The 23,377-nt window shown below is 37.4% G+C and overlaps 1 protein-coding gene across 1 annotated transcript in view; it reads left to right on the top strand.

Annotated features, from left to right (window-relative positions):
• The window catches only part of LOC139718459 (nuclear hormone receptor family member nhr-91-like), a 137,909-nt gene that overhangs the window by 9,787 nt on the left and 104,745 nt on the right, over positions 1-23,377 (top strand). The window contains exon 2 of the mRNA XM_071629931.1: positions 14,840-15,180. The gene's annotated coding sequence lies outside the window, so the exon portion shown is untranslated. The remainder of the gene's footprint in view (positions 1-14,839; positions 15,181-23,377) is intronic.

Here is a 23,377-nt window from a genome sequence, read left to right as displayed (position 1 = left end):
ATTCACATAATATCACACACACACACACACACACACACACACATACAATCTATCTTTCCTCCAGAAATGACCGTGCTGCCCGTAATTACTGCATGGAGTAAAACAAACTGGAGATAAATTACCATGCATGGGGCGTGTAGTGATCAAACCTTGAAGTACTCTCGAGTCCATGTTTCCTTCCCATAGCGATTCCTTCATACGTCCATGTTCGCTTACGATTCTATACGCACTGCACCCTTTGTTTGCATTATTCACAACACAAATACATTTCCCTAACTCTCACCGTCGGTTACTTTTTTATATATAATCTACGAATAGTTTCACTACGATTCGAACGGAAAGGGCAACCAGATCTTGCGCGACGGCGATTTTTCATTCGTGACGGCCACGGAAGAATCATTGTTAGATCATGTCGACACGCCATGACACGGTCACTCACAGGTGCACGCACAAAACGACATAGAATGCGTATCATCGAGTGAGTGTGTGGACACAATGACATATTACTCGAACACGAACTGGACTGGACACAAGCGCCAAATTTTACCCCGAAGGAAAGATGCTGTATGTATGATATAGTAGATCCATGGTGGTTGCATGCTCTGCTGTGCGATGACCGGTATATCTTCGTACAGGCTTGCAATGATGTCCAGCTGGTTGAATTGAAGAACGCATTTATATGAATCTGCACACTTGTTATGGACTATAGGTCAGTGGCGGTTGTTTTGGGAGGGGGGGGGGGGGACTTATAGTGCGCTGTTGCCGCCTGCTCTGCCGACGGTCTGGATTTACGAAACCAACCATATTTCAAGACTCATGAATTGGGAAATGTCTACGCTCGGGAAGCAATTTGCGTCTTGCATGTTGATCATTTTGACTCGGAGGCCTTAAATGAGGGAATACCATCTGAATAAAATCCACTGTTAACCTTAAAAATTATCTTCTATGACAAACATAAATTATCATGATAATATAAAAAAACGTCGAACAAAAAGCGTTTACAATAATTTTTTCTTTATTTTGGTATGAAATGCGTTTGTTTGTATGTTTGTTTGTTTTATTTCCGTCATAAACATACATACAGGCTATTGCATAATTTGGCTCCCCTATAGAAAAATGCACGTTTGCAAAAGTTTGTTCAAGGTTTTGGAAGGCTGAGGCTACGGTGCCGAAATTGGTAGGGTTTGGGAGAATAGGATATATTTTTGTGTAAATAGGTAGATGTTAAATTATTCAGAGTCTTGAAAATCATCACTCCGATGTGAAATTTTTGACGGGATCTTGCGTTACTAAAGATAGATCTCCCTGTAGACGGGATTAAGCAGTTAAACATTTGATACCTTTCCCACACTTTTTCATCATGTCAAAAATAACACACTGATTGAATTCCTTCATTTTGTGGTTAAAACGTTTTATTCCTTGCACACCATGAATAATACCTCAAATATGATACCGCAAAGCAACGAAACCGTTCTTTGTAACGTAGTGATATTGATATCAACATTCGATTTGTTTTCCGGCTACATTTTTACTTGAGGAATGCCCTTGAGGCACTCCGTTTTGCGGAACAATTAGTCTCAGTGAAACCACTTGTGTCAGACTCCCTTGAACAGCCCTTATCCCAACATCTTAGCCAGAAAGTAATCAAAACATGTAAACATAAAATGCTCACACATTTTAAGCTTGCGTTGGATGTTGCGGGGCTCGACTTGATCAAAAACAAAAGAAAAGAAAAGAAAACACAAACAAACCTTCTTTTCGCCGAATGCGGAGATATACAACATAATTTCATAAATTTTTTCACTTCTGTTCATTCAGTTCAAATAACAAAAAAAAAAATCATGTTTTATTTCCGATATCACAAATGTTTTCATATACAACAATTACAACAAATCAATGTAATACAAAATATATAAACATGAATACGCTTGAAAGCGGAAGAGAAAATGAGCAAGTGCATAACCTATATGAAACTATTCGTTCAAAATCATTTTGTTATTGGAAAAGAGAGGCCCACATTCAAGTTCGCCTTGACAAGTGATGTAAATGATCGAAGTCATTCTTGCCTGTGTAATAATAGCGTGGCCGCTTCCCCATTCAGTTTCACACCATTCATTGGCAAAATTGGTCATGCACTTGAATCAAGCCACGGATGAAATAACAGAAGATTTCGCATCTCTGAAAATGACAACCGAAAGTGAGAGGATAAAATCCTTCCCACCAGTTAGATTGTGCATCAGGCCAGGAATATCATAAGTGCAGGAGCATTTAATCCTGATTATAGTGGTTTAGGAACTACAATAGCCAACCAGGTGTCTATTTATATGTCTGTAAGGGTATCGCATGATCAAATCTGACGAATTATTTGCTCGTCCGGATGTATTGGGTTTGGTACTCTGACCATATAGTGATAAGTGCGCGGCAGTGCGTAAGATTTTGTAATGATGCTGACATCATGCAGAAATAAAAAAAGATAGAACTTATTTTTACTGATATGAAAACCAACTTATGCCCGTTGTTCAACGATGAGCTTGTTCGAAAAAAAAAGTGGGTTGCTTCCTGACAAAGGACAAATCGTACACGAGGGACATCATATTGTCATCTTGGGTGTCGTGATGGAATTTGAGGAATGACACGACAGATGTTTATTCACGCCAACGAAAATCGACATAGCAGTGTGACATATCCCTAAAATCGGCAATTTGACCGAAATGTAAATAAATGGTATAGCATAGCGCTTTGCATCTTCTTGATACTCAGCCGGATCTGTCGGAGTTTGGTCGGAGGCAAAATAGAGAGGAAATAAGCACGATGACAAACACACTTAATGGACATACTCTTTGGTTAAACACACAGACACACACACACACTCTCTCCAAGTTCGCGTTGACATTGATAGAAAGAATGAATTCAATAATTGATTTTGCTCACAGTCATATACATACGTAATGATGTCATGGCACTGGTCCCTTATAGACCTATTAATATACACACAAATCTTATAGCTTGATTCCTTTTGTACTTATCTTAATTTGTACTTGTAAAGAATACAATTGTATTTCATTAACAATGCTGACTTTTGAGAGTAGGGAGTCATTACTAAATCATGAGTGGCATAATACTTTGTGAAAAAAAAAAATCAGTAGAGTTGTCAAGTAATATCATCTCATCTGGGGCCCGTTTCATAAAACTTGTCATCAGTGACAATTTGTCATAGATGTGACAAGCTACTGAAATCCTTGCATCTGATTGGCTGAGAGCAAATTTGTCATAGAAATGTGGCAGTTGTCACTGATGACAAGTTTTATGAAACGGGCCCCTGATTTGCATCAGATATTACGACCATTTACTGTGTGATGAAAACAAACATGGACCTATTTTTTCGTGGATTCCCTAACTTTCTTAGATTGATTAAGCTTCTCCGTTTCTGATTGCTTGAGTTTGCTCACTTCACCAAACTCGAGTTGAGTGTCTCTCTACTTCAAATCAGTTTGCTGATACAAATGAACTTTGAAGAAAGCTTGACTACATGCCAGAAAAAGTATCAACGGCCTAATTTCACGAATTGACAATGCTGTGTCATCTTCACGTGTGAACATTGAAACCGTGACACTCGCTGCCCGTTTGAATTTTCGCATAAATATTTTGCCAGCGGTGACTAAGATGTCCTTCAGGTTTTTTGTTTTGTTTCGTTTTGGTTGGGTTTTTTTTTTGCGAGATACACACGAAACATTATTGAGGAGTCTCACATCTTAGCAACAAAAGGGCGGTTAGTCATGTGTGCGTCATACCCGAGCTTGTGTTTTAATCGTGGTCCTGCATGGATATTTCATTGCGAGTTAGTGGAATAAATGTATGTCAAAAAACTCGCGCTGTTTGTGTGTTCAATGAAGGTCACAATCTGAACGTCTTACAAGATTATGGAAATGTATCGCATTGCATTACAAGGTCAGCATCACCCCTTGACTATTCTAAAAAATTTGATGCGGTGTATCTCCATTCCTGATGTCTGGTAATACAAGGCATAGAGGCAAAGAGGAAGTTACGTTCTGCGAACAAATATCAGATTTTTGTTTGTTTTCAGAAACTGGCTCAGCTTAATTTATGATAACTCATGAGAGAACTGATTATAAGCTGATCAAGAGAGGTGACCAACTACTCTAAATTTCTTGTTCTTACTCTCAACCAGGTTCATGTAAATGCATCAGCTAAGTTGGCTGAACAATACTGATGAAAACAACGACAGCAACAACAAAAGTATGAAAACGTTTTCGAATTCACATAATTGCACGTCATTCGTTGAAGACGATTATAGTCTTTTAGGTTAAGGAGACACGACGTGTTGAAGTGTGAGTTGTATGTGTCCTGTAGAAGTCGAATAGGGAGGAAATTAACAAAGGTCAGCCATATCTCAGTTGGTCTTGGCCGATAGTTGTTAGGTCAAGGTAACCAGCGACAGTTTGTCATGATGTACTCTATAATGCATCGTACAGTAGAGAAGCATCTGGACAGGGAAATTAAAGATCAGGCAGCGAGAGTTCGTCCCTCGTCCTCCGTCCCTCGTCAGTCAGTAGTCACTACCTCTTCATTGCCTTTTTTCATGTTTTAAGCGATTTCAACTGGTATCTCATTTGACCATGATATCCTTTATGCTAATTTCTAAACTTTTCACGACCATCTCTTTTTATGATCAGTGATAATAACCTGAAGTGAGCGGAAATGACCCGCACGGCAGCGGACATTCCACGCTCACTGCAGTTGCTGCCTCTTACCAAAAAAAGAAGAAGAAGAAGAAGAAGAAGAAGAAGAAGAAGAAGAAGAAGAAGAAGAAGAAGAAGAAGAAGAAGAAGAAACAAAAAGAAAGGTTGGATGGCTAAGAGACGAAATAAAAGGGCACGGGGTCGGGGGAAGAATTGTTTACCCCACTGCTCAACATTATGACGGCTTAGCATATATTATTTATGAAGCTTAAAGTTTACTGACTGACGTCGAGCTACACAAAGTTTATGCAGATATAAGAAATACATTCAAGTTAGCCATGTGTTGAAATGATTTGCCTTTTTCATACTATAAGGATATTTTGAAAAAAAATTCTCCAAGCTTGTACACCGTTTCGCGGTAATTCCGTTCACTCTCAGACTTTTCACTTGCCTCGAAGCATTTTTCAAAGCTTTTCTTTTACAGGGTGATGATGGTGATGATGATGCTGATGATTATAATGATGATGATGAGAGCTTTTCGTATAGCGCCGTTATCCTCGTTTGAAGGGCGCTTGATCTACAATGTCTCAACTTCAACATACGGGGCACATGTGGCTTTTTAGTCCATGAGCAAGCTGCGATTTCTCAAATCGGAAACATTGCTAACAGTGTATGGGTGCACGTCCACGATTCATAGAGCTCACGAGTCATACGGCCCATGAGTTATACAGCTCACGAGTCATACAGCCCATGAGTTCGACACTAAGCTAACAAGGTCCACGAGACCGACGCATTAAGAGCCGTGTTATATCTGTCGAACTCGTGGGCTGTTTTTACCTAGTGTCGAACTCATGGGCTTTATTTGCCTAGTGTCGAACTCATGGGCTGTATGACTCGTGAGCTGTATGACTCATGGACCTATTTTCAATGTCGAACTCGTGGGCTGTATGACTCGTGGGTGTCGGTCTAGTGGGATGACCCCCAGTAAATATGCCTTTGACTTTCAAGATTGCATAACTTGAAAAAAATGATAACTCAATGCACTTGGAGGTATATTCTTGTAGTAACCATTGCATACAATAATTTGTCGTCACAAGTGGAGCCCTACACAACTCGTATACCAGAACTCGTCAAACCAGAACTCAAAATCAGTACTCTCATAAGACTGCGTATCTTGAAATAATAATACACTGTAAAAACATCGGTGTTAGATTTAACACCACGGGTGTTAAATCTAACACCGATCAAACTTCAATAAAGGACCACACCCACAGGTGTTAAAAATGCACTGTGATGGTGTTGAAAAGTGTTCACCTGACACTTCGTGGTGTTAATTTGACACTACCTGGTGTTATTTTGACACTGTACTGGTGTTAATTCAAAAATGACACCACATGGTGTTGATTTGATATTTGCTGGTGTTAATATCAATGGTTTAACACCCGTCCAGCTTCAATAAGGGACCACACCAGCTGGTGTTACTTTGGTGTAAATTTATTTTCACATTTTTTCAAAAATCTTGTATTTTAATGTAAAATTCTTGATCGTCTTGTTTAAATTAAAAATCAACAAGAAGTGCAGTTACTAAGAAACTCTTCAAAAAACAGTTTAAAATTTGGAAATGACACCCGTAGATATTAATTTAACACCATAAATGAGCACCGAAAATTTAACACCAGCTTGGTGTTCACTATTTAACACCGGACTTTTTGCAGTGTAGTAACTGTGCATTTGGAGGTACTCTTGCAGTTGATATCGCATTCAATTTGTCGTCACAAGTTGAGCCCTATAGGTTTACAACTTGCATATCAGAGCTCATCAAATTAGTACCCTGTCATACATTTGCGTACACATCAATGTATCGAGACTACTTGTGGATGTCGTCTATGTATAACGTACATAATCATTATCACTATAGTGAGCTATATGCGCCACTTAGAACCCAGCGAGATTGATTCAATCGCACGCGACCATCCACCTGGCACTGAAGAAAACACGGCTAATACTAGTACTCTCACTGACATTAACATGACAAAAGAGTCGTATATCTTACTTTCATCCCCCCCCCCCCAACCTTAGTAATGGTACTGTCTTTAATTCACCCACGCCAAACAAAGGGAACATTCATACACAGTTACAGTTGTCCCAGTGGAATTGTATCGCAGCCTTGACGCTCTTGAGTCATTGCTGCAGACAGACAGCTGAGCTAATTACAAAGTTTCCCATGTTTTCAACAGAAATATGATACGTATGTATGATTATGTATACATTTTGTTTAAATATGTGACATATTACAATTGTATTCTTGTCCCCTTAACGAAACAGAGAACGTCTCTTGATACATTATAAAACACAATTACATAAAACATCATAATTTTATAGGAATCCAGTACATGCATTTACCGTGTACTCACACGAAGGCTTCATTGATGAAGTAAAAGGGAGCGATAGGGGAATCCTCTATATGTTTGACGAAGTACAACCGTTGCGGACATGTTTGTTGTTTTAAAGTGTCTAATTTTTCCTTAATTTCATCTAGAAATTCACTCGAAATTTGTTTGAACTCTCTTTGACCGCCGAAAGATCTTGAATACCTGCGTCCGCTGTAAAATTTATCAAATTAGATGGAAAGTCCGTTTCTAGCTTATTTCCTGGTATAAAAAGCAGCAAAGTAGGAATGACATAGTAATAAGGTGACATGAATTTGTAACGTTATCATCCTTTGCCTCCACATTTCGTTCAAAGAATAATCAATTGATGAAGATGTACAACAAAATAAAAAATCCTAAGAACTAGAGATTGTGACCTACGCCATGGATGAATCTAAAACTATAGCAGTAACCATAAACATGTTACCGTAGAAGCATTTCTTGAAAAACTTATATAGCTAATCTTTATGGGAGTGGCAACAAGCTCGCGTCAGATACACTTACGAGGAAATATGAATCCACGAACTAAATGAGTGAATGAAAGGCAATACGTAATGTAATACCGCTGAAAGAAAAATGGGATAAGAATATGAAAGTTTCCGTGAATGATACGTGGTTTACAAGAAAAGAGACACCATGCACATTTCGGCTTGTGAAAGGATGATATTACCCAGGATTTCTTGTTATGTGAAGAGTGTTATCGGAAATTTGGCAGATATTTCCTCGTCCTCTTTGCATGTTTGTTATTTTAAATGCCCAGTAAATCTAGTCGTTTCATGTGTGAAACTCAAGGGCGTCAGCTAAATTAATAACGTTCTCTGTTCACGGATGTATGAGGGTATGTTCATTATGTTTTCGGTTATTATGTTTCACATTAGTTTACATCACATAAAAGAATGATCTTGTTTATGCCCGTGCGTATCTTATTGTTACAATCGGAAGAAAATTGGTGACCCTTTGTTCATAGTTTGTACATCGATAGTTTTACAATACAGCATTCCACGAAGCCGGTCATGTCAAGTAATATAGATTTTGTACGTATCATGCAACACTTGCTCATACTGTTATCAAGTCAGAAAAGAAAGATTAACTTTCGTTGTTGGTTTTCCATTCGAATACCATTAAATAGTTCCGAATATAAATTTGACAAAAACTTCATTAAACTAATCAATATATATGATAGAAAACCGCGAAACGTTAGAAACGTAGAGACAAAGCCACAATTTGTAAACTTCTTTCGTTACTCTATTCCTATTCATACTTCCAAAGACAGTTGGTAATCACTGAAACCTGACTTCCTCTATAGCAAAACAAATGGTTACTATAAACGATACCCATTCATTTTCTTCTTCTTCTTTTTCATGATGTTCCTGAAAGTTGACTTGCATCGTATACAGGAGAATTAAGATCCACGGTATACAAATTTCACCATTGATTTCTCGGCATTTTAATATTCACGTTATTTCTTTTGCCGTTTTGAAACTGATATTATGAAGATGACCTTGATAATCTGACTACATTTTAGCCATGTTCCAGCGATGTATGTAGCTCTTTTTTTACATTATTGATAACACAATCTGATAGAATTAAAATTTCCTTAGATTTAAAGTCGGTTTATTGGACAGTGATGGCAAATTCTGTATAACTGATTACCTACGCTACATCCTCCTCTCATAAAAATGATCGGATGAAGCGTGATGAAATCTGATAATCGTACTATGGCATGAAAACAACAAACTTACGCGTCGAGCGTCGTGACAATAAACCCATAACTTTACCTTACGATTGTGATATTTTGTGAGCGATTTCAATTCAATGTTATCTCCATTTTTATTGTGTCGAGAGATGGGATTAGGTTATCATGTCCACAGTCTATATTCTTCTCATTTTCCCTCTTCTTTTTATCGTTTTAGAGTGAAAGGCGACAGGCTGAAATTGTTATATCCATCGACCGCTCACACACAAATCGTTAATCAGTGCGGATCCTATCCCTGGCCGCTCGCTTGCTTGCATAAATAGCTAATGCAAACCCGAACGCTGGCGTATCCGGGCCTCGCTTTACCAGGTTGTCTGAGAGAAGCGCTTTTTTTTTCTTCTTTTTTTTTCAAACATCAGGATGGGATGGATTTGGACTGTCGGCGGTCTTTGTTAACCTCCCAGCCCTTCAGCTCATAAATTTGAGATGAACTTGAGATGAATGCGTCTATTCACCACAAACCACTGGGCAATGTCATCCGCCAGATTTTTGTCTGCAAACAAGGTTTTGGCGCTTTTGTGCGTCGCACCTGTTTGTTTTCGATGCGTTTTCCCCCCTTTCCGTCGAAATTGCAATTAAGGCACTCTTTTAGTCATCAAAATTTGATGCACTTCGGGCAAGCGAAATCAATTAAACCGTAAGCAATCAGTCGGGGCGTATTTGCCAGGTTGCATTCACCCCCATTCTTGTTCACAACTCCAACGACTTTTAGGATCATTATACAATGTTTAGATGTAGGGAAAGGGAGGAGCAAGCATGCTTCGGATTAAGGTGAAATGCAATTAGACTGAGAGGTTTTGCAAATTGTACACCATTATCTTATCTCTCATTGCTATTAGAGTTACGGGATTATACCATCTCGAGTATATAAATATATATATATATATATATATATATATATATATATATATATATATATATATATTCACGTGTGTGTTTGAGCGTGTGTTTGAGTATGGCTTTATATTTTAGGGGGATGTGTTTACATTCACGTCAATCCTTTATGGATTCCATTTAGCCATAAGGTAATTCAGAAGCTTGTAAAAGAAAGACAATAAAAATGAGAATAGAAAACCTCACGCCTGTAAAGAAACATCAGAGGACACAGGTTGAAATACTCGAGAATGGTTTCTTGGTATCAATGGCCCTGACATCACGCGCAGTGGACCTGAAGTCTGACGAAAGCACATCTCTGAGTTTTAAGGTTAACCTGAACAACTGAATACCTTCTGTTTCAGAGATGATGTAGGATATAACTCTACGGTAGTTTCACGGTATCGGGTATTTTTTTTTATACCTTGGTCACTTTGTGCATCCGTCTGTAGAATTGTGAAATGAGGATTCAAATCCTTTTTGTAAGTGAACATGAAACACAGATTAGCAAGGTGGACAAATACAGAACTGCTAGTTCTTTCAAATCGCGATTGCATCCATGTGGATCGAGGATGTAGAGCATTCTCCGCTATCTCCCCCCTTTCTCTCTCTCTCTCTTCATCTCCCCTTCCCCCTCTCTCTATATATATCTTCATATCTCCCTTTTCTTTCTCTAGCTCCCCCGCTGGATAGTCAATATTCGGTTCGGTTGAAAGGAAACATCGTCGCTTTTTTACAATATCAAACGTTTTTGGCAAATAGATTTTAATGGCAAGTCGTATTGTACGCTTCAACAACAAAAAGCTTTTGAAAGTCAGTTAAATATTTACATTCTGAAAATGTGCCGTAAAGTGGTGGCAGCTGTTACAGGAGGTTTCTCGCTGCCTTCTCACTCCCTTCTCCTCTTCTCCAACATCTCCTACATCTCCACATTTGGCTCAAATCGGCAGATTTAGATTTATTCCTGGCGAAAGCTATATTTGTATGTTGGATGTAGATTAAACATTGATTCCTCACGCTAAAAGTAGAGCATATTGTCTTTAACTAGATCTATTCCTAAATTTGTACCAACTGTAACTCTCCCCGACCCCCTACAAAAATAGAAGTAATAAACATAAAACTGACTAGATAAATAAGAATATAATTACTGGCTGGTGTAAAGTACCAACTATCGTGCATAATACAAAAGGAGCTAGTATAAAAGAATAGATACGTTCTTGCTTTTCAACTAAATCATCTTCCTCCAATAGTGGATTGTATGGGATTTAGTGATGAAACATAATCATATCTATTATAGAGTGAGATTTTTAGCATGTTGTTGCCATGTTTGTTTTTGAAAGGAGAGTTAGATTGGAGGAATGAAATGAAGGAAAAAAAATCGTCAAAATTGGATCTGAATTAAAAAGATATCTATAAAATTTAAAAGTTTCTCGTGTGTAACTCGCTAACTTGTGATTTTGGTCGCCACCACGCACATGGCAATTAGCCGAAGTGATGGTGTCACCAACTCTCAAATGTGTCACTTGTTTGAGCACAAATGTATCAAACATATCAAATTATTCTTATATCAATAATTCAGTAACACACAAGCCTCTCTGCTGAAAGTCACAATTGCTAGTTTATCATAATGGGACCAAAGTTTTATGCTAGGTATACTAGTATATAGGTGTATATAGGAATTGTATTTCGTGTCAAATAAGGCAATTCAATATAATTCAGTAATACTTTATTTCCATCGACAGAAAGTATACATTTGAAAAATCGTATTGTTTTGACTATGTCTACAAAGTACAAGTCATGAAGTATAATACAAAATATATGTACATATGAATGAATATAACAAATGAGAGAAGACAGTATTGAATAATTTTCGATGTTGACGAAAAGTAAATTTGGCGGTGGAGAAGAGTGATCTACTGAAAAGCGGAGTTTTTCTAACAGTTATTCAGTATTCTACCTGCACATAAATGGATTCTGGATGAAACGTAACATATATATATATATATATATATATATATATATATATATAATATGCAATTGATTATGTATATTGTTATTGGATTCTGTTATATAATTACGGATTGATTGATTACATAGTCATTATAGACTCATGCCAGTTAGATTTATGTCAGTATATATATATATATATATATATATATATATATATATATATATATATATGTGTGTGTGTGTGTGTGTGTGTAGCCATACGAGTGAGTCATTTTTGTATCGTTACAGCCCTGATGAAGGTCCTAACGGGACCGGAAGCTCGGCAATAAATAAACACGCACGTTGACCACTAGCTACGTCCACGATTGCTCTTCTTCTCGCACTGAATAGAAATAATGAAGGAGCTACACTGGTGCTGTAAATGGTCGAGACCTCTTCTCGCAGTCTATATATATATATTTTTTTTTTTTGAGCCACGTTTTACAAGCTCAGTATTTCAGAGGACCACTCTTTTCTATCGTTATAATTACTTCTCTGTCTACCTTGCAAAGTTTGCATTGCTGCTTTTATCAGTTTACTTATTTGCACATAATATTTTGTAATATACTAAGGATCACTTTATAGTCCACACTGTACTATGTATTTTTTACAAAATGATACAACAATACAATTTGTATGATTCATGTTTTGTATTAAGTGTCACCTTTTTGTTGAATGGAAGTGAATGATAGCTGGCATTGACAGTGACAAGACGTGGATCACTCGATGAGCAATAGGCCTATACAAAACGACATTTTTATTTAAAAAAAAAGATATCTATGCTCAGCTAGAATTTTGTTAAGTGATATAGAAATGATAATAGGACATTGTAACCAGTACAATTAAAAGAACAGAGGAAATACATATGTGAAAGGAGATATCAATGTTATGACACAGACACTCTTTTATTGAGTCGTGTTTACCACGAAAATATGGTGACAAAAACAACAACACAAACAAACACACACAGATAGTCACACTCCAAAAAAAAAAAAAAATAGCACACCTATAAAGATGCAATATTTCACAATCTTATTCGTAACGGACCTAAACCTTGTTTCTGCCATTCACATTAAGATACAGCCTTGTGTTGTGCATTTATTTGCTCTTATATCACTGCATTCACTTTTGTAGCTATACCTCTCTTTGTTTTGAATTGTAATCTGATGATTCTGAAAAAAAAATTGTCCAGTGATATGTATCGTATTTGGTTTTGTCGTGGAATATGAGAAATAAATTCAATTTAATTCAATTCAGTATTGTAGCAAGAACACAATGACATTGCAACACATCGAAAAATATAAAGGGAAGATATTGTGTGGCGGTCAGTTGAAGACTTCTGAAGCTCTGACGTCATCAACTCATCTAAGTTGTACAGTGAATGTTTTAGTTTGCTATCAGTGTTACTTTTTGTGAAAAATAAACCTTGAAATTCCATAATTTTTCCTCCGTCTGACTTTGGATGAAGCCTTGCAACCATGCTGTTTATCTGATTTTACCCCTTTAATTAGATCCAACTTCACGACGGAGTCAAATTTCAATTTAATCGTCACCTGAGAAGGAAGTAATGAAGACTAAATATCTCACAATTTAAAATACATTCTGTACTCCAGAATGGTTATCAAGCACAAGTATTGTAGCCAATATCTTTATCTTTATTCATAGCGATATCGCAATTGTTTTGTTTTGATTTATTTTGTTTTTCTTCTTTTACGTTGGCCATGCTGTTCTATATGACATTCAAGATATTCACCGTCACAATGACCGTAGGACCTTGTTCCTAGTCACACGATACCTAGATGTATGTATGTCAGTCTTAATTTACACGAAGTAGCATTTAAAGTTCAGTGGCTTTCCTGAGACATCTACAACTTGCGTCCTGGATTTTATCTCTAACAGCGCGCAGTATATTTATACAACCTATGAAAGTTGATTTTTGTTCTTGTATTTTGGCCACAGTTCAATAGAGAAAGAATGAAAGAGAGAGAGAGAAAGAGAAAGAGAGAGAAGGAGGGGAAAGAGAGAAATGTATCAAGGGAATTTACACTAGAATAATCAAAGTCAATTATGGAAGCGAGGAGTGTTTTTCATTATGTATCACCAGATCCAAGAAGTGGATCGCACTTGAAACAAAAAGAAGATATACAACATCAGTCAGAAGTGACCAAGAGTAAAGAGACTATCGCCGGGTCAATTTCATACAAGTTCTAAAATATCAGGTATCTCGTCTAGGCTCAGTGTATATAGCGAGCGTGAATTCGTCTTCTCCCATAAAAAGCTGAGTGCGCTGTCTAGCAGTCGACATAGGAAGTGGTCTGTTCAGAGACTGAGAAGTTTTGTAGGAAAACAAAGTCTGTGTCGACGCATGTGAAGCTTTTGTCTTACTCCTTTTTAAAGAACCTTGCCCTAATTTCATCGACAGACGCATATATTCAAATCTGCTTTTACATCAACGACAATCAAGGAAAGTAGAGTGAGGGAACGACCCGGATTCTATTTGCACTTGGTGTCCTCAAATTCCAGTAAAGCACCTGCATTCATTTAAAAGTTCTATCCATGCTTTGAAATTCCGTTTTTTGAAATCCTGCCCCGCCATGGGATTAATTTAGTATAATTTGAAAGTCTGAAACGATGTGATAGTCCTTACTTCTTCTGTCAAGTAGCTTAGTCCCGAAAATCTTCTGTGTTACAGATATACCCTCAGGGAACACAAGGCTGCGGTGTCTTGCCATGTATATGAATATATAAATAAGTCAATGAAGTTAGTAAGTAAATAGATAAATGAATAGATAAATGAATAAAGAAATTATATATATATATATATATATATATATATATATATATATATACATACATACATGAATACATGTATACAGGTGTACAATATGATACATGCAGAGAATCTCATTAATAGCGTGTCTACAGCGATGAGGTCACGTCAGAGATTCACAGACACAGATACATAATAATTTCGCCAGACGTGTTAGATTATCAAAACACAACAAAGGTCTCGAGAGCCGTATTTACTCTTCACTAGACTAGACACTTGTGCTCAACGTATTTCCTCGTTCGCTGTTGTTCATCCTCTCTAGAACTCGAGCCGACGGCGTGTTGATGCGGATATCAACCTACACCGCTAAAGTGCCAAGCAAACCGACACATCTACCTTCTCACTTGGATCAGCGGAGGAAGAAGGTCCCAGAGAGTTCTTTCCAAAACTTTTGGTTTGAAGAAGAAAGAAAGGAAGAAAAAAACAGCATTCCTGTTCGACAGTCTGTGAAGGGAGTCTGTCGGGTCCCGAAGCTGGACGGTTTTCCCCCTGCAGGGGCGCCCCGCGATCCTTTGCCTCACCTGTCTCGGCGGCCCGTGTGAGCACGGAGATTCGTTCCCGGTTTTCAATTACACCACGCAGCAAGATGTGGACTCGAAACAGGTAAGACATTTTGATTATCCGAAGGCCAACAACCTACCCCCTACCTCGTCGTTGGAATTCACCTCCCTGACTTACCTGTCCTCACTGATTCGACTTCTTAAGCCACTAGATTCCAACCCTGAAAATATTTTGCCGTTATAAATTCAGGCAACTCAAATCACAACATACCAGTTATTCGGCGTATTCAGGATCTGTCTGCGAGTAAAACCGGCCAGTTGAATACCGCTGAAGGTACCACCAAAATGCAGAAAGAGTAGAAAAAGAAAAGAGACAAGAGAAAAATAGACTTTTCTTTTGAAAAAAAAATCCGACAAGTGAAGTCATTGTGTGGCAATTTTAACACGAGTTTAGCCTTGCGAAGTAAGCAGACTTTAGCACAAAATGATGTGAATCTGGTACTGCAGGTAGGCCCCCTACGACCTTCCCCCGCCAGGCATCGCGGTAGGAAAGCGGGGAGGCGTCAGAAATCTGGTTTTCCACTCCAGCGCTAGGCAGTTGTTTCTTTGGTCGAACAAAAAATCAGCGACACATACATGCAAAACAAAGTGCAACAAGCAAACAAAATGTTTGCAGCAAGAGTGCTACTAGTACTTCAACAAGAACATCATTAAACTGTCGGCGAGTTGTATTTACTTCGTGAAACGCCAGCTTGATTTCGCAACTGCCGCGGCGCTCTTATCAAAAGCATTGTTCCTTTTCGCTTCGTACTGTATTCTGTAAACAACCATTCAACCATTGCAGTCATGTATGTTCCTAACTCGTACGTATTCACTATTGATGTGTATATGTGGTGTTTATGACATGTGTGATGTGGAAAATAACATGTGAATTTGCAAATAGAATGGACTGGAATGCAGGGTTGAAGTATTACGAACTTCAACGAGAAAGTTTAAAGTAGAGCACACGCACAATTATCAGAGCCATCTTAAAATCATGAGGACAAGCTTGAGTAAATTTATATTTGGCTTGTTGTGCGATCGCCTGCTTTAAATGCATTCACTCTTTGTTCGTACTATAAAAGAATATAAAAAAAAAACACTTCGTAATTCTCACACAAAATTTATTTCGAAATTTGCATCTCTCCCAGATTCCTTATGCTTGAGTTGCGATTTCTTTTTAATACGAGGCTTGTGGAAATTAAAAAGACATAAGTGGGTCCTTGATTGGGTTTGTTCTCTCTGTTCTATTGAAGGATGATATAAGTGCAATGCCTCATTTATTGGGTTTATCATGCATACATTGTATTTCCATTGGATGACGGCCGTATAAAACTACAAAGTGCAGGAGTCATTTGTTTCTTGGTATAGCACTTTAAAGATACGTTTGAGTGCGTGCGTGTGTGTGTGTGTGTGTGTGTGTGTGTGTGTGTGTGGAGATTCATGTTAGTCGATCAAAGTCGTAAGAGACATCGGCATTAAAGGGGCATGTTCTAGACAATTTGTATAAATTTCACATTATGTAGTACAGAAATCGATGGTGCCTTGCATATATTTGTGGAATTTATTGTGGTCCTTGAGCAGATAAACCGATGCTATAAAAAAAATACAGTCTAATAATAAAACTACATTGAACAAGGATGATGACATAGGAGGCTGACATATTTCAGTAATGCAGCAATGTAATTCCATTACAACACCACTTGTCTAACAAGTTCACTAGTATAGAATTTGTACATGCTTTCTTTTTGCGTTCTTTCTCCTTGAGCATCCAATCACGTATCCCTATGTTAAGCTGCTATGTAATCATCTTTGTTCATTGTGATTTGTTATGAAGTTTGCAAACATTCTTATTCCTCATCCCCGATCGCTATAAATTCTGAAACTCGGTACCTAGTTTAAAGGGATAGTATAGTTAGCATTGGTTGAAGTGAGGATTCAGCTTTTAACTTTTTGCGAGATACATGTACTTGAAAACCACTTTATGAAATGTTAAAGAGCATACAATTCTATACGAGAGGAATTCAAAGAAAATCAGTTTTGAAATGGCTGAAATATACAAAACAAAGTAAAACAAAGCAATCCTAATAAAAGGTGGGCCCCACCATTATCAGGATCGCTTTATTTTGGACATGTCAGCCATTTCAAAACTAATTTTCATCAAACAAACTTTGAATTCCTCTCAGAATTATATGCCCTTTAATGGCACAAAAAATTCTCATTATCTCAAAAAGTTAGCAAAAGAAGTTGGAAACCCGAAGGCCCATCTCAACCGAGACCGTACCATCCCTTTAAGCATCTCATAGATGCTCAAATTCAAAAGTCCCTGCAAATCATCTTGAGGTCTCCTTTAATTTTATGACGAGCCTTGTTCAAATTTCCAATAAACGAATTTCAGCCTTGCGTATCATCTTTTGCATTCATGCACTTCACTCTACACAAATTTACGCCGAAGATTGGCATCAACTTTGTGCTGTGTGTAGGCTACATCCAAGCTAGATATCATGAATCGTTATATTTTGTTACATGTCATGCATGTTCATTGAGAATAATAAGAATAAATTGAAAATTGAAATTGAATTGAAACCTCAAATTCAATTCGAACGATCTATTTACTACGGCAAGTGATACGTCTCTATTATGCTTTATTTTTCATGATTATTATCTTTATGATGATCGTTATGTTTATTTATCTATTCTTTGATTACAAAGTAAATATCAGAACTGAGCTCCAACAACCATTTCCGGGATGGGCTTTGCCGAAGATTTACTCGTCGGTCAGCATTACATATATCGGCTAGAATTTAGTTCCTGGAAACTTTCCCTGAATAAGTACCACATTCAAGAGCGAAACTCGCAGATTTAATCGTGTTTTTTTTTTTCATTACTCTGAGGAAAAAAAAGAAGTGGCAAAGCCGCTTAAGCTGCAATTTGCATATAGTAGTCCCAAATACTCATATCTATTGTATCCCATTATGTACCCCTACTTTTACATTTCATTAAAGGTTTTATTCCAATCGCAGAAAAAAAAATCCTCGTAGCAAGTTTCTAATCCCGCGCAATGAGCCGTGGCAGCTTTATTTCCTGTGTTGCTTTATATGGGGCAGGGAACTGTATTTTGGCAGATTTAGTCCCAGTGTTGCTTTACACGTGGGCAGGGAAATGTCCCATGGTGTTTTGTGATTACTAGTACTTACTTCACGTTGTGGCGCCACGTGCTTATCGTGGAAGTGTTCCTTGCGATTTTATTTGATTTAAATTCTCTTCTGTATCCGGGTTTTCCATTCGCCTCTTAAAGCTTCTTCTTGTCTAACTTCTGTTCTCACGCTATTGATCACGGGGTTCTCACTTAGAGACGTGACTGCCACAACTGTGTGATTTGTTGGCACGAAAGGTGTTCGTAACAAATTCAATGCTACAAAGTACATACACAGTTTTAACATGGTCTATTTTCCCAAGTGCAACGCACGATTACATTTTTATTACCGATTATGGCACAGAATGTCTTATGCTTTTGATGTATTTTACAGTCATGGGGGTTCCAAACCATGCTCGAAATGAATTGCATTTACCTTCTTTTCTTTTGTCACATGAAAATTATTGAAGTGTAGTCATCTTGTTGAAGACTTTGTACATATAGTCAACGATAGACGCTAACGTGTGACGTCATTATATTGTGCATAAAATGTGACTGCAGTCGATATCCCATGTGAAATATGTACACGCTGCGCCCAATCTTATTATCAACTTCAACTTCAACCTTATTTTTCATTTCCATTAAATAAACGGGGAAAATTATATACATTGCATTAACAGAACATATTTGTAATTATAAAAAAAAACCCACGTAAATTAACAAAATACATGTGATCACGAGTAGCAACATAAATTCAATTTTTTTTTTAAGGTATATACATATGTATAATACATATCATGTCAAAGTTCAATGGAATTTAACTTTTCTATATGTTTTGTTTTCCTTTGTTGTATTCATGAAAGTCAAATTGGACATAGATTTGAATTTCAATCTTCATCCATGTCCAAGATAATTGTACCATACAGTCAACCTTGCCTCAATCGAATCTATTTGGACTGAAGAAATAGCTTCGACTTATATGGGGTTAAGATTAATAGAATGTAAAGAGAAGAGGACTTGAAAAGACGTTCGATTGAGGCGATTAAAGGACAAGTTCACCTTCATAAACATAAGGATTGAGAGAATGTAGCAATATTAGTAGAACACATCATTGAAAGTTTGAGGGAAATCGGACAATCCGTTCAAAAGTTATGAATTTTTGAAGTTTTTGTGCAGTAACCGCTGGATGAGAAGACTACTGCAGTGTGTGAATAACTTAGATGTCACATGCGTACAACAATATAAGGAAAATATAAAGAGAATTTCACAAAATTTCATCTTTTGAAAAAAGTACGCATTCCCCCGACTCGTTACCGACAAATGTTATGGGTAATATTATTCCCCCTGCCTTTAGACAGAGGCAAGTCAAGTGCTCTTTTATTATTCGAAAAAAGTGAAAATATGTTGAATTTTCTTTACATTTTCTTTATACTGTTGTACGCATATGACTCACAAGCTGTAGTAGTCTCCTCATCCAGCGGTTCCAACACAAAAATTTTAAAAATTCATAACTTTTGCATCGATTGTCCAATTTTCCTCAAACTTTCACTGATGTGTTCTACTAATATTGTTGCATTCTCTCAATCCTTATGTTTATGAAGGTGAACTTGTCCTTTAATAGACTTATGCAAGGTCGCCTGCATGTCTTTTAAGGTTCTTACCAGGACCAAAGTCCTTTTTTGACATCGCACGAATGTTCCTATCTCTGTGGAAGAGAGAGAAAATTAGTTATACGATGTGATGACACCTCTATGCAACACAGTCGGTTTTTGTTTCAAACAGAAATATGAACAGTACACCAAGTGCAACACATTTTATTTTGACATTGTTAGCAACCTGGGGTTTAGCGCAGCATATCATAAAGTTCATCATGATTCTTTATGTAGATTTTTGAAGTCTCAAAATATGATGATCCCGTTCAAGCTGATCACCCAACTATGGTTTCTATGAGAAGCAGAAAGAGGCCTTGAAGGGGAAAACAAAATCCAAGACTGGACGACTTAACTTTATGTCTGCTGAAAGTATTTTCCACTCGATTTTTGTTTTCTTCGCATGCTTTGATGCGTCAAACGACACGAAGCACGGACAAACTGCCTGGGTCTCAACAATCGATGAGATTTGCTCGGCGGCATCTACGTTCGAATCGATTACACTCCACATTTGGAGCCGAACTGCGCAGCCTCTAGCCATGGAAATGCAGGTATCGAAAATGGGAGGGAAATTATTGTACCAGGACCATTGCATGAAAGGACCATGAATGTGAATGGCTGCTGGGTCCACAGGTTGTGGTTGAGATCGAAAAACTGGAGACCCTGTGCGTCTCAGTGCGTCTTAGGACGAACGCGGGAATGTGGATTTTTTTTTTTGACAATGGTAGAAAGGGAAACAGTACAAGTAACCATGAAAGGATGAAAAAAAATTATGTGGCTGACAATTACAGCCAACTGCACCATGAATTATTGCTTGAAGTCAATATATTACCTGATTCACACTGTTTTCAGATGATAATATCAAACCCTACAAATTGTACAGGATAACAGGTAAAAGCCTTGAGAAGTCAAGTTAACGCTCACAAGGAAGTGGTCAAATGTTCCGAATTCAACTCTCAAGCGTCAGATCTCATAACATTTCAAAGAAAATGTAAAAAAAAAAGAGAGAAAAAAAACTATCAACACACTATTGATTTGAATTAAGACCAACAGGTCCAGCGAGGGTTTTTGCTATCCGATCCTTTCCCAATGGCATCAAATGATATAATCGAGATTCAGCCATGTTGTCATTGCTGATGTGGTATAGAGTTAAAATAACAGCCTTCAATGTTTCCTTTCTTTAATTATCAGGCCTGGCGCCATATCTTGCACTAACGTATTTATTCAAACGCTAAGGACACTTGTTTGGGTCGCAGCTTACTTTGACCAGTACACGTACATTCCGTAAACGTGTCCAATGATTAATCATTTGAGCCTCTCATATTGATAGTAAAGCTTGGTCTAAAAGATATTGCTAACTTTTCTTTTGTAATAAGATTACTTTGTACGAAAGTACACTCCGTGTTATAGAAGAAAAGTAGGTTGAAAGCGAAATTTTGTAACCTTACTTTTGTTTGGATATCATGATTCAGGTAAAATATTGTTTGCACAGTTTTAAAGGGGAGCTCAAGGTTAAGAAGTTTTTTGTTTACTTGGTTTTGATATACATATATATATATATATATATATATATATATATATATATATATACATATATGAAATCCAATGAAATATAACTATGATCACTCCTAAGAGAAAACAGAAAGCGCATATACTAATTCCGTGCGCGACTTTCATCTGTGCGTTGTCATGATACCCGTATGTCCATGTGTATTGCTTCTGAGAAATCATCGTGTCCACTTTAATCAAAGGGAGCTTTCACTTCAGGATGGAAGCGAGACAGGAGGCAGAGGTAGAACCTGTTTCCATGTATTTCCACCGTTCAAACATTATTACTCAATAACTTTGTTCAACTGGCTTTCTGTTATATTTTTGTATGAAAAGGGAATACAGAAATCAATCAAATCAAAATCAAATCAGAGTTTAGCGGCCGTGCTCGTACAACATAGTCGTCTCATCTCCTTGTGCTTGGCACCAACAACAGAGGCGAAACGCGGTGGGCCTTGGGAAAAATGTTAGGCCTTTTCCCCTCGTTTGTCCAGCCTAAGACTTTCCCGTGTGCATAATGTGCTGAAACATAAGTTAAGACAGGTGTACCATTTTGGCAGACCAAGTATAGGGTCCTAAATAATTGATTGTGTTGATGATTGAACAATATAATAGTGGCTGTCGGACAAACAGACAGCAAACTCAACCAGTGGAACTGCTAGCAATACGTAACCTTGTGATTTGACAATAATAAAAGATTTTTAATGTGTTTTTTTTAATGCATTCAATGCAAAGCAATTGAATGGATGCAGAATGGATGCTTCCCTAAGTGTTGATAAACTGGCCTTTCTGGTCTACGCAAGTTCAGTCTTTTTTTTTTTTCAAGCATGAATTTATTCCGTAGATTGTTACGTCAGGCAAGTTAATGCATTATGTCGCTTAAAAAACCGAATGAAATACCTTACCAACTGAGGAAAAAGAAAGGTCATATTCGGAAATGTGCTCATGAGCTTATTACGAAATGACTCATAGCATCATCAAGAACAGCAACGACATCAAGAACAACAACAACAAAAGTTCTTGTCTGACAGAATCCTTTAATTTTGCCCAAGTTGGTAGTTTTTTTTTTTTGGGGGGGGGGGGAAACATATACCGTACAACATTTAGCTTGGCTTAAGTTCAAATGCCTTTCTTGTGTTTTTCCAGATGACACATTGACTTAATAATTTATCCTTACGGCAAGATGCGTCGATAACAGGGGATTTTTTCCTGTAGAAATTACTGTGTACAAGTTCCACTTAGCCTAATGATAACAGTAAACAATTAAATCAACATGGTAGCATTTTGGTTATCTATGTCAGCATGTGTTAAGTGGCATGCTCATGACTTTGGCAACCTACATTATTTTGATGGATGTGATTATTATGAAACATTCAACTGAGTGTCGCGAGGACATCATCTAGAAGTACCTTTTCCTCTTCTGTTATAGATTAATACGGCATATTCACGTGACCATTACGACTGAATGGGGTTGCTCATTGAATACTATAATATCGGCTGAAGTTTAAAATGCCGTTATCTCTCGCTATCAAACACCTTTTTTACTTTAACTTTTTACTATACAGCACTTCCATAGCTTTGTGGATTTATTTGTATCAAATTTCTCTCTTACAGGTTGTATGACTACCAATATATTCCGTTGAAAGAAAGGGGTTTAACCATAGCATTCCGGATGAAGTGAGCTAGTGACGTTGATTCCCTCTAACAACGAACTTTAACTTTCTCTTTCAATTTTTTTTTTCATTCCCTAATTTAGGATCCTGCTCAAGCAGAGATTCACTGAAAAGCCATTATTTGTATGTCGCCATCAACGGGCTAATTTCACCATCAACGGGCTAATTTCACCATCAATGGGCTAATTTCACCATCAATGGGCTAATTTCACCATCAACGGGCTAATTTCACCATCAACGGGCTAATTTCACCAT

The sequence above is a fragment of the Diadema antillarum genome, unplaced genomic scaffold (genome assembly GCF_040938485.1).
Source record: "Diadema antillarum isolate AM-2024a unplaced genomic scaffold, OU_Dant_1.0 scf00000094, whole genome shotgun sequence".
In the NCBI taxonomy this organism is placed as follows: domain Eukaryota; kingdom Metazoa; phylum Echinodermata; class Echinoidea; order Diadematoida; family Diadematidae; genus Diadema; species Diadema antillarum.
Note: the sequence above shows the minus strand (reverse complement) of the source record. Positions and strands in the feature narration are given on the sequence as shown.